The sequence below is a fragment of the Leptonychotes weddellii genome, chromosome 5 (genome assembly GCF_054177405.1).
Source record: "Leptonychotes weddellii isolate Sample4059 chromosome 5, ASM5417740v2, whole genome shotgun sequence".
Classification (NCBI taxonomy): Eukaryota; Metazoa; Chordata; class Mammalia; order Carnivora; family Phocidae; genus Leptonychotes; species Leptonychotes weddellii.
This window is the reverse complement of record NC_138373.1, coordinates 111627254-111644694: the sequence shown is the minus strand read 5'-3', so window position 1 is coordinate 111644694 and position 17441 is coordinate 111627254. Positions and strand designations below refer to the sequence as shown.

At 40.7% G+C, this 17441-nt stretch overlaps 1 protein-coding gene across 3 annotated transcripts in view; it reads right to left on the bottom strand.

Moving 5' to 3' along the window:
• The window catches only part of LOC115937168 (uncharacterized), an 83496-nt gene extending 66771 nt beyond the window's left edge, over positions 1–16725 (bottom strand). For all 3 annotated transcript variants that reach the window (XR_014145746.1, XR_014145745.1, XR_014145744.1), the window contains exon 1: positions 15561–16725. The gene's annotated coding sequence lies outside the window, so the exon portion shown is untranslated. The remainder of the gene's footprint in view (positions 1–15560) is intronic.
• Positions 16726–17441: the final 716 nt, after the last annotated feature.

Genomic DNA, 17441 nt, shown 5'->3' with positions numbered 1-17441 from the left:
CCACCGGCCTCCCCTCTGGTAGCCATCTGTTTATTCTCTAGAGTTGAACATAGGCTATTTTTTTATGACAAGTGTCAAATAATTTGCAGGTTTCTTTTATTTTGTTTCTTAAAGATTTAGAGAGAAGGAGAGGGAGAATCTCCAGCAGACTCTCTGCTGAGCACAGAGCCCCACAGAGGGGCTCGATCTCATAGCCCTGAGTCCATGACCAGAGCCGAAATCAAGAGTTAGACCCTAAACCAACTGAGCCACCCAGGCGCCCCTGCAGATATGTTTTTAAACTACCACGGTTGGAAAAAGGAAAAAGGACAGAAAGGAAGGCAGGCTTACATGGCCCCAAACAGTTGGCAGTCACAGTCACAGATCTGAGTGATAATGGTCAAAGCAGGTCAGGGGTCACATACATTCAAATGTATTAAATTATTCCAACTTTATATTCTCCACGAAAGACCTGTATCTTTCTTCACTTACAGAGAGAGAGAGAACACCGAATGTTCTATCAGGAAAGCTAAGTTCTAAAGCAGGGATCAGCAAACAATGGCCTGCAGGCCAAATCTGGCCTGTGGCCTTTCTGGATGCCCCACGAGCTAAGAATGACTTTTTTTTTTTTAAGATTTTAATCCATACACCCAACGTGGGGCTCAAACTCAAAATCCCGAGATCAAGAGTCAGGTACTCCACCAACTAAGCCACCCAGGCGCCCCTGACTTTACATTTTTAAAGAGGGAAAAAGATAAGGAGAAGGGGCAGCATACACAAAGAGATACGACATGTGACCAGCAAAACCTAAAATATTTATCATCTGGCCCTTTACAGAAACATTTGTTGATTACTGTTCTAAAGCACTTTCAAATGTGTCTTCAGATGATTACCATAGACAGAACAACAAACATGCCTATAGGATGCTTTTAATGTGTAGATTTTCCATATTTCCCCATAAAACAGAATAGATACTATAACATGGGACCTTATTCTATCAGTTATTCCTTTTCTAGTATCTATTCAATGTAGAATCTCTATATTTCCTCTCATTTTTACTCCATCCACCTACCAACATGCTCATAATAAATAATCCTTCCCCTACCACTCCCCTCAAATTTTGTGTATGCAATTTTCTTTTCCCCTTGTGTAACTTCCTTCTTCAAAAGTCTCATGTGTTTCTTATTCCTAAATAATAGTCAAAAAGGCAACCTACTGGATGGGAGAAAATATTTGCAAATCATATATTTGATAAGGGATTAATATCCAAAATATATAAAGAACTCATACAACTTAATAGCAAAAAAAATCCATTTTAAAAATGGGCAAAGAGGGGCGCCTGGGTGGCTCAGTCAGTTGAGCATCCGACTCTTGATTTCTGCTCAGGTCATGATCTCAGGGTCCTGAGATCAAGCCCTGCGTTGGGCTCCACGCTCAGTGGGGAGTCTGCTTAAGATTTTCTCTCTCTCTCTCCCTCTGCCCCTCTCCCCTACTCTCTCTCTAAAATAAATAAATTTTAAAAATCTTTTCAAAATATGGACAAAGGATCCAAATAGACAATTTTCCAAATAAGACATACAGATGACGAACAGGAACATGAAAAAGTGGTCAACATCACTAATCATCAGTGAAATGCAAGTCAAAATCACAGTGAGATATCACCTCCCAGCAGTCAGAATGGCCAGTATCAAAAAGATAAGAAAGAACAAGTGTTGGTGAGAACGTGGAGAAGAGAGAACCTTCGTGCACTGTTGGTGAGAATGTAAATTGGTGCAGCCACTGTGAAAACAGTATGGAGGTTCCTCAAAAAATTAAAAACAGAACTACCATATGATCCAGCAATTCCACATCTGGGTATTTAATGAAGAAAACAAACACTAACTCAAAAAGACATATGCACCCCCACATTCACTGCAGCATTATTCACAATAGCCAAGACATGGAAACAATTTAAATGTGCATGGACAGGTGAGCGGAGAAAGAAGATGTGCTCTGTGTGTGTGAGTATATACACATATATACAGTGAAGTATTACTCAGCCATACAAAATAATGAAATCTTGCCATTTGTGACAACATGGATGGACCTTGAGGGCATTGTAAGTAAAATAAGTCAGAGAAAGACAAATACATATGATTTCATTTAAATGTGGAATCTATAAATTAATTTTTTTTTAAGATTTTATTTATTTATTTGATAGAGAAACAGCGAGAGAGGGAACACAAGCAGGGGGAGTGGGAGAGGGAGAAGCAGGCCTCCCGCTGAGCAGGGAGCCCGATGTGGGGCTCGATCCCAGGACTCTGGGATCATGACCCGAGCCGAAGGCAGACGCTTAACGACTGAGCCACCCAGGCGCCCCTATAAATTAATTTTTTAAGATGAATTCAGAGATACAGAGAACAAATTGGTGGTGGCCGGAGGCAAAGGGTGGGTAATGGGTAAAATGGGTGAAGGGGGTCAGAAGGTATAGACTTCCAGTTATAGCGTAAGTCCCAGGAATATAATGAATATAGTTAATAATACTGTATTGCATATCTGAAACTTGCTAGACAGTAAATCACACACAGAAAATGTAACTGTGTGGGGTGACAAATGTTAAGTAGCCCATGGTGGTGATGATTCTGCAATAGTACATATATACTGTGCTATACCCTTGAAACTAATATAATGTTGTATGTCAGGTATATCTCAAAGCAAGAAAGAAAAGAAAAGAAAGAAAAAGTCAAAACTCCTTACTCCTGCAGGTCACTCATAGCCCACTCCCTATTTCCAGTCTCTTCGTTTACGCCACACCATCCAGGCCCCTGGCCCAATTCCTATAGAACATCTGTGTTAGACTAGATGGTCCTTGAAAGTCCGTGCCCTTTTGTGTAACTTTTCTCATGCTGTTCTTACATCCAGAAAAGCCCATTCTTTCATGCTTATCAGCTTGAGAACACGCTTATTCCTGTCTCTGATACTGAGCCCTGATCAGCCCTGATGGAAACTGATTGCTCAGCGTTCTGCAGCTCCATGGCCTGTTGCTGTACGTGGATCCATATAGCACTTGTTTTCTTCTGCTTTGTTATTTACACACACATCTGTTTCCTCAAACAGAAAAGTTCCTCGAGGACACGAGGTATTTCTTATTCATCTGGATATCTAATGAATATACAAATAGACAATTATTTTTTAAAAATGAGTGAGTGAATGATCCCAGGTCCTTTATTCATTTTTCCTGAAAAACCCATCCTTTCTGCAACATTCATCTAGGGGTACAGCTATGGTGTTCAAGGTGGTCTCTTCTTGTTCTCACTCTTATGGCTTTTCTATTCCCAGAGCTCCTAAATTCTGGGAGAAATCAGCCAGTGTTCTTTCTGGCAACCTTATGGCCCCAGTTTCATTTAAATTTTCTCAGCACTTCAGATCCCCACCTGTCCCCCAACATGACTTTCCACTTAGCGCAGCTCGAATGCATCTCAACATGACTTGTCTCCCAACAGCTGCACAGTACACACAGCACACATACACTGGGAAGACCACCACCTGATTGTTCTTGCTTACCTTTTCTTACATTAAAAATACGCATGAGACCTGACATCACAACTACCTTTATACCTCCAACTGGCCATGACTTTTTTATTTTGGAGAAGGAGAATATTGTTTTTGCCACAGTCACATAGACTTTGGAAAAAAAGGTGAGGGGGGCATGATGAAAGAAAAATGAACGTTGGAACAAAATGCCCGGAAGTCCTTTTGGAACTTGCATATTTGGGATAACATGTGTGATTTCCTGGGAGTGGTGGACCTTTCTGCTTCTTGAATCTCTTTATTCACGGTATGACTCGATTACTTGAGAATGCCTAACTGTGGAAATGGTGGCTTTGATTCCCTAAAATAAAATGGTAACAAGAAACTCAACTGACAAGGAAGGGGTCATAATGCAGAATAAGGCAGAATTTAAGGAACAGTCACTTCAAGCATAATGAACTCCAAAGGGCTTATAGTCACCAGAGGATACTAAAGGTATTAGTAGTTGTAACATCTACACAACTAATAATTATTAATATTACTCTAAGACAACTGAAGTCCCAGAGTTAAAATGGAAAATGCCCATACATGTAGTAGATAAGGTCATGGCTAATTTCAAAATCTAAAACTAGTGAGTCCAGATAGTGGTTTACTAAGTACACACAGAGAAAAAGGTACTAAGTTAACAAGTCAGTAGGATGCATACTTGGAAATAAAAACCACTTAATATTGACAGTATTTCTAATTTGAAAGAATTCTCTTATATCTGTAATAATGCTTTAATGAATTCTTTTCCTTCAATATTATACTATTTATATACACGTGTGTGTATCCCTGGTGCGTGGTGGGTGTTCAATAACATGATGATTTCTGTGGTAATAAAACACAAAATCATTGTTTCTTTTTGACCCAAAGCAAATTGTCAGTTATACTTTTTAACCTTTGCAGTATGCTAATATATCCAAAGAACAGCACTATTTAGAGTATTAGCTTAATAATACTGCTATAGGTAGAAGGACAATCAACTGCAGTTGATCCTTGAGCACAGGTTTGAACTGCAGGGGTCCATTAATAGGTGGGTTTGTTTCCATAAATACAGTATAGTACTGTAAATACATTTTCCCTTATGATTTTCTTAACATGTTCTTTTCCCTAGCTTATTTTATTGTAAGAATGCAGTATATAATACATATACAGATGTTAATTGGCGGTTTATGTTATCAGGCTTCCAGGCAATAGTAGGCTATTAGTAGTTAAGTTTTGGCGAGTCAAAAGTTATACATGGATTTCAACTGCATGAGGGATTGGCACCCCAGCCCCCACGGTGTTCAAGGGTCAACTATAATTACTAAGAGTTAACATGTATTAGTGGGAAAGCTGTACACTATACTGATAAAACATACCGATAGTAAAAATTAAGAAAAAATAAAGAATAATTTTTAAGTAGAAATACAAAAATCTAATAAATTGCTTGAACAATTATTACAGCTGATCATTTTAAGTGAAAAAAAAAACTAACCTTATTCAAAGTTCAAGCCAAAAAAAAGTATTTTCAGTAAACTGTTTTAGCTTAGAATACCTGTTTTCGATTTTCTTTTTTAAAAAGGACACTATCAACAAAGCGTATTTCTACAAAAAGACTATGGAACCAGCAAAATACGAATATTTACAATGGAAAATTTTTAAGATTAATAGGGTAACATTAGAGCAATTATTTTGTACATACACAATACTTAATAATGCAGGTTCTAAACACATCCCTTATTCTATTCTCATTAGTTTCAATTATTACAGATATGTTTAAACAATAATATTCCTGTTGTGGGTGTGTGTGAACTTTCATTGTACAAGTCAACAAATTTTATCTGGATTATAAGGAAAATAGACTGATCCTGTGATAGAGGTTAAGGTGATATTTCAAAGCAGTCTGGGAGGACACCCCCAGAACACTTACTTCATCCTACTGATTTTTGCATGGTTTGGTGGGTTCTCATTCTTCTCTCTCTCAACTACAGAATTCTTTCTTCTCTTGTTTTGTTTTCTTGTTGTTTTTTAGTTTTTATTATGGAATATTCCAAACATGCAGAAAAGCAGAATAGTATAAAGAACTTTCATGTTGCAGTAAACTTCTGTATATCAGCCTTAGCAATATTTTTCTGGATCTGTCTTCTCAGGCAAGGGAAACCAAAGCAAAAATAAACAATCAGGACTTTATCAAACTAAAAAGCTTTTGCACAGCAAAGGAAACCATCAAGAAAACAAAAAGGCAGCCTCCTAAATGGGAGATGATATTAGCCAATGGTATATATAAGGCGTTAATATCCAAAATATACACAGAAATCCTACAACTCAATACTACAAAAAACAAATAATCCAATTAAAAATGGGCACAGGACCTGAACAGACATTTTTCCAAAGATGACATAAAGATGGCAAACAGACACATGAAAAGAGAGTCAACACCACTCATCATCAGGGAAATGCAAGGCAAAACCACAATGAGGTATCACCTCACACCTGTTAGGATGGCTAGTATCAAACAGACAAGAGGTAAGTGCTGGGAGGATGCTGAGAAAAAGGAGCCCTCATTGCACTGTTGGTGGGAATGCTGACTGGTGCGGCCCCTGTGGAAAAGAGCACGGAGGCTCCTCAAAAAATTAAAAACAAACACCAAGTGATCCAGTAATTCCACTTCTGGTTATTTACCGAATGAAAATAAAAACACTGGGCGCCTGGGTGGCTCAGTCGTTAAGCGGCTGCCTTCGGCTCAGGTCATGATCCCAGAGTCCTGGGATCGAGTCCCACATCGGGCTCCCTGCTCAGCGGGAAGCCTGCTTCTCCCTCTCCCACTCCCCCTGCTTGTGTTCCTGCTCTCGCTGTCTCTGTCTCTGTCAAATAAATAAATAAAATCTTAAAAAAAAAGAAAATAAAAACACTAATTCAAAAAGATATATGCACCCTTAAGTTCACTGCAGCATTATTCACAAAAGCCAAGATACGGAAGTGTCCATCAATAGGTGAATGGATGAAGAAGATACGATATATATATATATACACAGACACACACACATACACACAGTGGAGTACTACTCGGCCATAAATCTTGTCATTCGTGACATGGATGGACCTAGAGGGAATTAGGCTAAGTGAACTAAGTCACACGGAGAAAGACAAATATATTTCACTTATATGTGGGATCTAAGAGAACAGAAGAAACATTCATAAATACAGAGAATTAGTGATTGCCAGAAGGGAGGGGACTAGGAGAATGGGCAAAATAGGTGAAGGGGATTAAGAGATACAAACTTCCAGTTATAAAATAAATAAGTCATGGGGATGAAAAGTACAGCATAGGGAATGTAGTGAATAATACTGTAGTAACTTTGTGTGGTGACAGGTGGTGACTACGCACTTAGAGTGGTGAGCAGTCCATAATGTATATAATTGCCAAATCACTATGTTGTACACCTGAAACTAATATTGTATGTCAACTACAGTTTAAAATGACATAAATAACCCCCGTCACCCAGGCTCAACAAATGCCAACACAAGGGCAATCTTCCTTCACATATCCTCCCATCCATGTCCATGCCCCCTGCAGACCATGGGTTATTTTGAAGGATAAAGCAAATTCTATACATCATATCCTTTCACTGGTAAATTCTGTATCTAGAAAGTATTTTTTAGAAACACAACTATAATAATATTATCAAACAGTAACAGTTTGAACAGTAACTTCAAATATTCAAATATTCAGTATTTAAATTACTCCAGTAGTCTTACAAATATTTTTGTACTTGGCTTTGATCAAATCAGAATCCAAATAAGTTCTGTGCATTGCAAATGACTGCTGTCTCGTTAAGTCCATTTTAACAAAAACATGAACTCAAAAAGATATATGCACCCCCATGATCACTGTAGCATTACTTATAATAGCCAAGATTTGGAAAAACCTAAGTGTTGGTCGATGGATGAACAGTTAAAGAAAACCTGATATATACATATATATATGTAATGGACTATTATTCCATCATAAAAAAGAAGGAAATCTTGTCCTTTGCAACACGACTAACCTTAAGGGCATTATGCTAAGTGAAATAAGTCAGACAAAGAAAGGCATATACAGTATGATCTCACTTATATGTGGAATCTTCAAACACAAACACACACACACACACACACACACAAAACAAAAACTGAGCTCATAGACCCAGAGAAAAGACTGGTGGTTGACAGAGGTGGGGCATGAACAAAATAGGTGAAGGGGTCAAAAGGTACAAACTTCCAGTTATAAAATAAATAAGTCCTAGCGATGTAATGTACAGCATAGTGACTACAGTTAATTATACTGTATTATATATGTGAAGTTGCTGAAAGAGTATATCTTAAAAGTTCTTGTCACAAGGAAAAAAATTTGCTTATAACTCTATGGTGAGGGATGCTAACTAGACTTACCCTGGTGTTCGTTTTGCCCTGTATACAGATGCGGAATCATGCTACATGACTGAAACTAATGTGATAGGTCAGGTATACCTCAAACAAAAAAAAAAAGCCAACAAAGTGGATTGAATATACAAGGTGATACCTGAGCTAGTAAAATGAAGCATAGAGAAAAATGAGAAGTCCTAATGGGTGAGGAAAATGGAGTCATAATTAAGAAAGAAATAGATAGGAGGCTGGAAATTTCAGGTGGTCCACTAGGTAATGACGTCAGCCCAGAACATCTTCTGTGTTCTCCAAAGAGGTGTCAGTTACAGGTATGAAGGGATCAGATTTGACGCCAGTCATCTCTTCCCATGGAATGTTTGAAGACATGCCCCTTAATTCACAGAGTTTTTTAAACTATAAAGAAAAACATCCGTGTGGGTACAGAGGGACCAGAAGAGATGCATCGGAGAGTAACAAAAAGTACACAGAGGCTTGTTGTCCTCCACATCTTGCCTGTTGCAGCTCTCCTTGGTTTTGATGTGACATGATGTTAATCATGTATTTCCTATGTTGCATGTATATAGTGAATAGCTATGAATGTTGTAATTTCAACAACAAAAAAGTCCATTTTAATCTATAGGTTTCCCCTCCCTTTTTTCTTGCAATTTTTTTTTCCCAAAGGTCAGGTCATTTGTCCTGTAGAATTTATCAGTGTGTATTTTGCTAATTGCCCCCTGTGGTGATTTAACATGTTCCTCTATCTTAAATTTCCTTTAAACCAGTAGTCAAATCTAGAAGGTTAAGGAGAGTCAAGTTCAATTATGTGAATTTCACGGATGGTGTTCTGTACTTCTACTGCAACACCTCAGGGGTGGGGGGCGCACAGAATGTCTAGTTCTCTGTTTTTGCAATGTTAAGACTGATCAGTGGGTTCAGGTGCCGTCAGCCTGATCCTGGCATTAAATAGCTCCCCATCAGCATTTTCACTTAATAGTTTTAACAGCCGATGAAGAACCCTAGCTTGATTCATTCGCTGTTGTAAAATGTTAACGTCCTATTTCTATCATACCATCTGTATCTTTAAGCCGGAATTAGAGTTATAATGCGAAAATGTCCCTCACAAGTATTACCCTGAGGTGTAGTTTGTATAAGGCAGGATACACACTTGATTCTTCCTCTCCGGTACTCGGTCCTGGAAGGCTCGTAATCAGCTGTCCATTACCTGTACTACCACAACAAGCCAACACTTCTGCTCCAGAGACATGCATCCTGGGAGGCCAGCTCCATACCCTGCTCTTGCTTCTTTGATCTCTTACGTTTAGAATGTACATCCTAATCGGTGATACCTGGTTGCCCTGTGGAGAAATCTAAAAGACTGCACAGCCACACATTACATTTTGTGCCACTCTGGTGGGACTGAACCTTTCCTTTCCTTTCCTTCCTTTCTTTCTCTCTTTTAACGCAGGTACAATTGTAACAAAAATCAAAGGGGAAAAAAAAAATCGCCTTTTTTTTTTTAAAGATTTTATTTATTTATTTGAGAGAGAGAGCACATGAGGGGGGGGAGGGTCAGGAGGGTCAGAGGGAGAAGCAGACTCCCCGCCGAGCAGGGAGCCCGATGCGGGACTCGATCCAGGGACTCCAGGATCATGACCTGAGCTGAAGGCAGCCGCCCAACCGACTGAGCCACCCAGGCGCCCAATCGCCTTTTTTTTTTTTTTAACACAACCACAATACCACCAGTGGTCCTGGAGCAAGGGCTCTAGAGTAGATACCTGATGAGAACTCAAGTCTGAAAACAACCCATGTGGCCCATGGGTAGGGTTCAGTTATTATTACAGAGAAACATTTCTGTTGGAATGCTCATCCCATCAAGGCCAAAGATTTGTTTGTTTTAGTCTTCTGTGCAGCCCCAATGCCTGGTGCATAGTAGGTACTCAACATATTCGTTAAATAAATAAAATGAATGGGTTTATCTAGAACATACTTATGCTGCATGAGTTTGGTTTACTAAAAAAGAAATTAAAGGGAGACAGGATTCTTATTCTGACAATTCACCTAAGTCTCATTAAATAGTATATAACTGGTTTTTTTAAAAATCAGGAAAATATATTTCCATTAGCATTAGTTTCGTCAGTTCTTTGTGCCATCTGTTCACGTAACATTAAGTCAGCGTCACTACTACTACAGTTAGCCCATTCCTTGTTACGTATATAATGCCTTTTTTTTTTTTTAAAGATTTTATTTATTTGACAGAGAGAGAGGGAACACAAGCGGGGGGAGTGGGAGAGGGAGAAGCAGACCTCCCGCTGAGCGGGGAGCCCAATGCGGGGCTCGATCCCAGGACCCTGGGATCCTGACCCGAGCCGAAGGCAGATGCCCAACGACTGAGCCACTCAGGCGCCCCTGCTTTTTTAATAAGGGCTTTTAAATATACTATGTACAACCAGGTGAAACAGCAACTTCTTTTTTGTTAGTTATGTTCAAAGTGGTATGAAACGCACATAATTGTGGCTTGTTATTCAGAGAGCAGTGAGATTTTTCATTTATAAAACAGAGCATTACAACTACATGAATGGCGTAAATTACCAATGTCTATGGATGCTTTTTAGTCCCTAATTTACTTGACTGTTCTGTGACATTTGACACTATTTGGCCTTCTAAGAAACCTGGATCTTTGTGATAAAACACTCCCAATTATATTATAATAGAAGTAACAGAATTTGAAACCTGACTAAAAGCAAATGGTGTATTTTCAGAAAGTGTGTTTGAAGTTGAAAAGAAGAACTAAGAACTTATCCTTTAAAACCAACCCAAGACTAATATCTTAGTTTTGTTCGTATTTGATATAAAGGTCAACTTTGTACAATTAGGTGTCAACAGTATAGCTTAAAGGATCCTATTCAAATTTAGTAGCCAGAAGTCTGTGTAGACACAATTCCATTACATCCAAACCAAACAGCACTTTTAAAAAAGGTTAACTGTAAAATGAAAATTTAACTAACCAAAAATACAGAACTCTCAACTTAAGAAAGCTGACTACATTCAAATAGAACTAATAGTATTTCTCTTAAACTAAATCAGGCGACACCCCCAGCATTTTAGGAGCAGCCAAAGCAAGATTCAAGTGTCTGCCACCCAGAATATCACTCAGTACCAACTACAACTGTATCACCCACCTCCGAGATCCCAATTCCACTTTTCTCCCAGCAGCAATAAACTTAATCAAGAGACCTCTCTAAACTACATGATCTATTCTAAGTGCTCTGTAGGCCTCTCACCTCAGCTCTTTCACCCACTTTTCTACCAGGTCTCAAAAGTGAACTAGGTCAGTAATGCTTTTCCCACCTGTCCACACTTTAAGCACTTCATGTAGTATCTTTTCTAACTGCATTTTCCGTTGGTCAGTGACCTAACCATACAATTTTTCTGCTTTCCCCATGGTGCCCAATCATAATGATCTAACAAAAACATTTGATGAATTGCATTAGACAATCATTCAGGTGATTTTAGTATTTTTGCCTTATCTAGGTATCAGTGGATCCAAGGGCTTTACAGATTTTACAAAAATGGTCCTAATTCTCCTCTTGGGTGTTACCAATCTGGCTTTATTTTTGACAGTAACTGTCCTATTTTCCTTTTGTTGCAGAAATTTAGAGAGGAGTATTCATTGAGGTAACTCCCTTGTTCAGGTTTCTTTACTATGGAGGGGGTGGGGTGTAATAAACAATATGGAGAGAAAACGTAGAGTTACAAAGAAATCTTCGTTCCTATACACTGAAGAGCTCATCTCTGCTGTCAGGTTCCTCTGGCAACAATTCTTTTGGGGTTACTCCACAAGACACAGTATGTCTTGAGTTACCCTTGCTGATCAGTCTCTTGTCTACCTGCCTAAAGGTAATTTTATTTTTAAATAGCTATTAACAAAGTTTTTATATATAAGACTAAATCAGGAACTCTAACTTTGGGGCATCTGAAGCAAAACTGTCTGCAAAGAATCTTTTCCAGATGTCCCATATACAGTAACATCTATATTTCCAAAACTGAGGATGACATTAAAATACCATTACCAAAGCCCACGTTTCCTTTGGTAGAAACTTGGGAAAGGCACCCAAAATCCTGCCTTTATTCTTTCCCATCAGTGGCTTTTGCTAATACAAATTACCTAAATGCTTGAAAACAGGTCTTTAACAAAAATGTTCTATGTGCCAAATAAATATCGAAAATACCAAAATTGTAAGTTGTACTTTTGATAAGGCAAATTCACCTTGTAGGAAACTGTCAAGTCAAAATGTTCAATAGGGGGTGGGAGGATGGGTTGGCCTGGTGGTGGGTATTGAGGAGGGCACGTTCTGCATGGAGCACTGGGTGTTGTGCATGAACAATGAATCATGGAACACTTCATCTTGAACTAATGATGTAATGTATGGGGATTAACATAAGAATAAAAAAAAAAAAGGAACAGCAAAATGTTCAATAGGTAACTTTCTCTGGTGTGCACAGGAATATAAAAGTGAAAGGCCGATAGTGTTTTTTTAAATCGGAGATTATAGCATTAATATAAGTATGGTACTAAAAGTAAGTTGGCTGGGAGCAGTATCTTCTCTTGTAATTTAGCAAACAAGAATAACATATGGAAGGAAGTACCCTCGTATCCAACAACTCAAAAATGTTCCTATTATGTGGGCAATATATAGTTTTGGATGAAATTTACTTTTAAAATAAAGGATAAACTACGACGACTCTAACTGTATAGTTTCCTATATGCTGATCTATTTTAAAGTTCAACAAATCACCAACAGAATTTGTAATACTTTGGTGTACAGATTAACAACTGTTGATCCTCTATAAAATGGTAAACAGTGTAGAGGGAAAGATGACGACCGCTGCTGGGTGAGGACTGGCTTGGCTGTTTGAATGAAGTGTCTTGGAAAATGAAAAGTATCACAGTGCAATTAGAATTTTATTATTAGTTTCTCCATAAATCAAGGTTTGACATAGCACGTTGGCACTTAATAAAAGTCCTGTTACACTGTTCTTTGATACCAAGAAAATCAAGCTCAACGAACCAACATTCAAGTATTTTCTGCATTTTAAGATTCAACATAAGGTTCTTTACTGTTCTTCCCAGCGAGGCAGCTCCATCCAGATGAGATCAGATTAAGGTCATCTCTCAAAGCTAAACCAAACCAAATCAAGGTACACTTATTAGATCACTTTTAACTTACACAACTATCAAACTCCTATTGAAGGGAAAAGGATATAGTTGGTCTAAATTTTTTTTCTCCTTATAGGACCCTTTTTTCTTAAAGAATTGCCTTTTTCCCAATTAAGCATCAAAAATTAAACAAGTTTTGTGATTACATTATGTTCAAAGCTGATTCTGAAAAATCAAAACCAGTATTTTAAGGAAAGTACTAAAATTTACTCAGTGAAATTAAAATTTTAAAAATTATCTTTTCCACCCAACTTCAGGGTATTTAAAATATCAAGTAATTTCACGAGTTATCCAAGTTACATTTTCTTTATATATACTGTGCTCCTATTTTGAATAGCTGTACTTCACATGAAATGGGCATTATTAAATTTTAAACCCTAAGTATCCAGAAACCATCCTTTTAATTCCTACTGAGATCCTTTCCGCCCATAGTAAAATGCAACGACATAAACTAAAAAGTATGAGAATCAGAAAAACCAAAGAAAACCCAACTAAACAAAACCCCACAACAGCAAAATTGTAGCCCCCATTGTTAAACTAAAAGGATAAAAAAAAAAGCCACAGCACACTGTAGGAAAAATTTATTTGTCTTACACGTTAAAAAAAATCTCAGCAGTACACATAACTATAAATTCAATCTTCTCAAAGAGTTACAAAGTTTAAAGAGAAACTTTTAATTGCTTTAGGTTTACATTTTTAATACTCTTAAATTTACTAAGAGAATATATCAAAAAACCAGATTCAAAATGTTAAGGCATAAACTTTATAATAACGGGTCTACTATTCGGCCCCCAATGCCAGTTCTGCCCAATAGCGCAGCTCACTCCACTCCGACCTACAGTTCAAGAATGAAGTAAAATAGGTGAACACTAAATTTTCGCACCAATTGCTACAAGAAGCATTAAAAAAACAAATGAGGGTGGAAAAGTTATGTTAACATCTTACACGATTTCACTCCTTCCTTCTAGAGAGCGAATCGAAGGCTGAGCTCTTGCCCCAGCTCTAAAACACGCGCCCGTCCGCCCCACTCCCCGCAACTCCTTCCTCCCTCCAGGAACACGCAGAACTAACGGTTTCCGCGGCGGCCGCGCGCCGGGGCTCCGCGGGCGATCCGCGCGCCCCGGAAAACAAAGGGGATTCCCAGCCATTGTCCTCCGCGGCGCTGAGCATCACCAGCACTAGCAAGGCAGTAGCTTGCGCAGTTATCTCCACAGCGGGCAATGTCACAACCCGACCAACAGCACAAACTACTACCTCAGCCAGGGCCATGGTGTCGGGGAGGCAGCGGACCAAGCCGAGCGCGAGCGAAGCGGCCGCGGCTCTCCTCCGTCCTTCCTCCGCCGCGACGTCGGGCCGGCGCCCCGACCCTTCCCCGCCGCGCCGCGCCCGAAAACCCCGCCCAGCGCCGCGCCGCTCGGCCGCTGCGGGCGCGCCCCGACAGCGCCGGCGACCAGAGGCAGAGGCGGCGCCCGGGCCGCGCGTCCTCTCCGTGGCCGACCGCTCTGTTGAAAGAAGAGGTGCGGAGGGGTCCTGGCGGAGGCAGCCGCTTCCTCCACTGTTCCGAGGGGAGCGCGTCCCCTGGGCCACTCGAAAGCAGGAAATGGGCGGCAAAGGCGCAGCCAGACGCCAGCGCAATCAGGACGGTCCCGGAGGCAGCGAGTCGCGCTCCCGCTCCCTGCCCGACGCCCGCCAGGAGCTCCGGACCGTCCCCGCCGCGCTCCTGCCACGTCTCCCGGGTTGCGCCGCCCGCGGCCCTCCCCACCCCGAGCCCGCGGTGGGGGCTGGGCGGAGGCCGGGCCAGGCGCCTGGGCCCCCGCCGCCGCCACGCTCCCTGCACCCGGCGCGGGGCCGGCTCTCCGCTCGGGCGAACGCCCCGGGCGCTTCCTGCAGAGGACACCCGCTCCGGCGCCGCGATAAGAAACCAAGTCACAGCCCGGAAGTCCCGAGGCCACCCGTTCCCCAGCACCCTTCGGGGAAATCCCGTACACCTCGGCAGGAGGCGAGAATAAAACAAAAGCCCCGTAACACTGAAACCGAGCCGGGCGGCGGGTTGGGTGGCAGCGGCGGTAGCTCGGCGCGCGCAGGGACACACGGGCCGTCTCGCGCTCCGCTGCTCCTGTGCGTCCGGACGAACCATAGAGATCACTTAAGGAGGCTCGCGCGCTACTCCCCACCACGTGACCGCCCCGCCAGGCCGCCTCCCCCCCGCGCCGCCATCTTACATCCGGGACAGGCGGCGTCCCGTTTCCCCGCCTTGGCAAGTTTCGACGTGTCACTAGAATAATCAGCCCCCAAAAGGGGGACCCCAATTCCACGTCACCAAAGTGCTGCGGCTATGAGCGTGCCCCCCGGTGAGCTTAACGGGGCAAACTGGAGCCCCTAACTTCTCCCGATCTTTGCCCGCAAAGAAAATGGCGGCACTTACCGCCGTCTAAGTGGACACGTTGTACTCTGGCCAAGGTTCAAAGTTTCCGGCACCTCCTTTTCTATCCCGCAAGGACACGGCCATTTGCACTCCACCCTGCGGGTGCCCACTGTGCTACATTTCGCAGAAAACCGGCGGGAGAGCCGCTGCACAGCTCGCTTTAATGCGCAGGCTCCTGGGACCTCTGGGTGGGTGGGTGTTTTGTTTGGTTTTGTTTTGTTTAAAGGCCAAGTTTAGAAAAAGGCCTCCTGCCGTGATCCTTATTTGCTGTTGGTCCAGACAAGTTACTTTTTGCCTCACATACTGAGATTTCTGTAAGTTAACAAATCATCTTGAAGTAAGCAGAGTTTGCCCGATGTAATACAGAACGTCCAGCTAAATTCGAATTTCAGGTAAACGAATAATTTTGTGTTTGTACTTAAAAATTATTTGGAATTCAAATTCAGCTGGGCGTCCTATATTTTTATCTGTTAAACCTGGTAACCCTGTTGGTCATCACGCTGATGCAAATACAGACTACGCATAACAAAAGTAAGGAATGGAGGAATTGAGAGGACTGTTCAGACGTGGGACTGACTTCTGCGCAGTTTGATCCTTTAATGGTGGCAACAGGTCTAAGGTCCAGACTCTAAAATACCTAACAGTGCATAAGGGACATTCGTGTATAATTTCTTTTTGAAAGAGTAAGATCCCCGCCCCTTAAAACCACAGTATAATTTTGAATAAAAGATTCTCACGACCAAGAGTCTCATTGACTCTTTGTTTATCAAAGATTACATAACACTCTTTTCGTTTCTATTCTCTATGAGTGATGGGACACAATTTCACGAGCAAGTTTTCAAATTACTACAAACCTTGCCTGATATAATTCGAAATAAATAACATTTGTGTGTAATATGCAGTTTCAGAAAATAGAATAAACTTGACTATCCACTAACAGATCTCAATATTATGCTTACTGTAAGCATTTTAAAGCAACTACTAAAGGTAGTTTGCCTGGGATGTCACTGAAATATTTCCAATTAATAAAATTTCTGTACTTCTGTATTTTATGTGTGCATTTCTGTATTTTCATGTATTTGTTTTTGTGTGCATATAGAACACATTTGAAATTAAATGCTTTACTTGACAAAAGCAGAAATTTGACTATGCATCAAATGATGCTTACCAGAAAGTCTGCAGAAATTTTACTAATAGTTTCATTATGATTCTTACCACCCTGTCCTGATAAACAGGTGATGCCATGGCATCACCCTCCACTTTTCTTCAGTTCACAGTGGACCCCATTATCCTGCATTCATAGCAAATGTCATCTGTCATAATAGCACAGATTTTCAAATTCAAGTTTTCAGTTGTTTGGTCTACAGTATACAGATACAGTAGAGCAATAAAGTTTCCAACTAAATTTAGTCACTATACTAAATTCAGCTGCTCCCAATTCCTTTCCACAATTAAACTGTTTTTGACAGTGCTGACACCAATGTACTCCTCATCCACACATGGCGTACTCTTATCAACAATCTTTAATCCAGCCATAATACACAGAATCATATGCTTTCCCAGTGTGACTGCCCTCAGCTTCTCAATCCTTCATCATGACCACACAGCAGGAAAATTGCATACAGCTTCTACCTCAGCTTTCCCTGCTCTGTATTCCTTCAACTGCTTATAACTACAAGTTTATCTTCCTTAGTTTCATAATTTACTCCCCAAAATAATCACTCCAAGCTCCTGCCATCTGAAATCTAGTCTGCTTGGCTCTCAAAAGAATTTCATCAATGGGCCTCAGTCCCTTATAGTCAACCTTGTTTCACACAACACACTGAAATGTACCTCATATTTCACAGTACTCCTTGCTTACATTATTTGTTTTTACCTGAG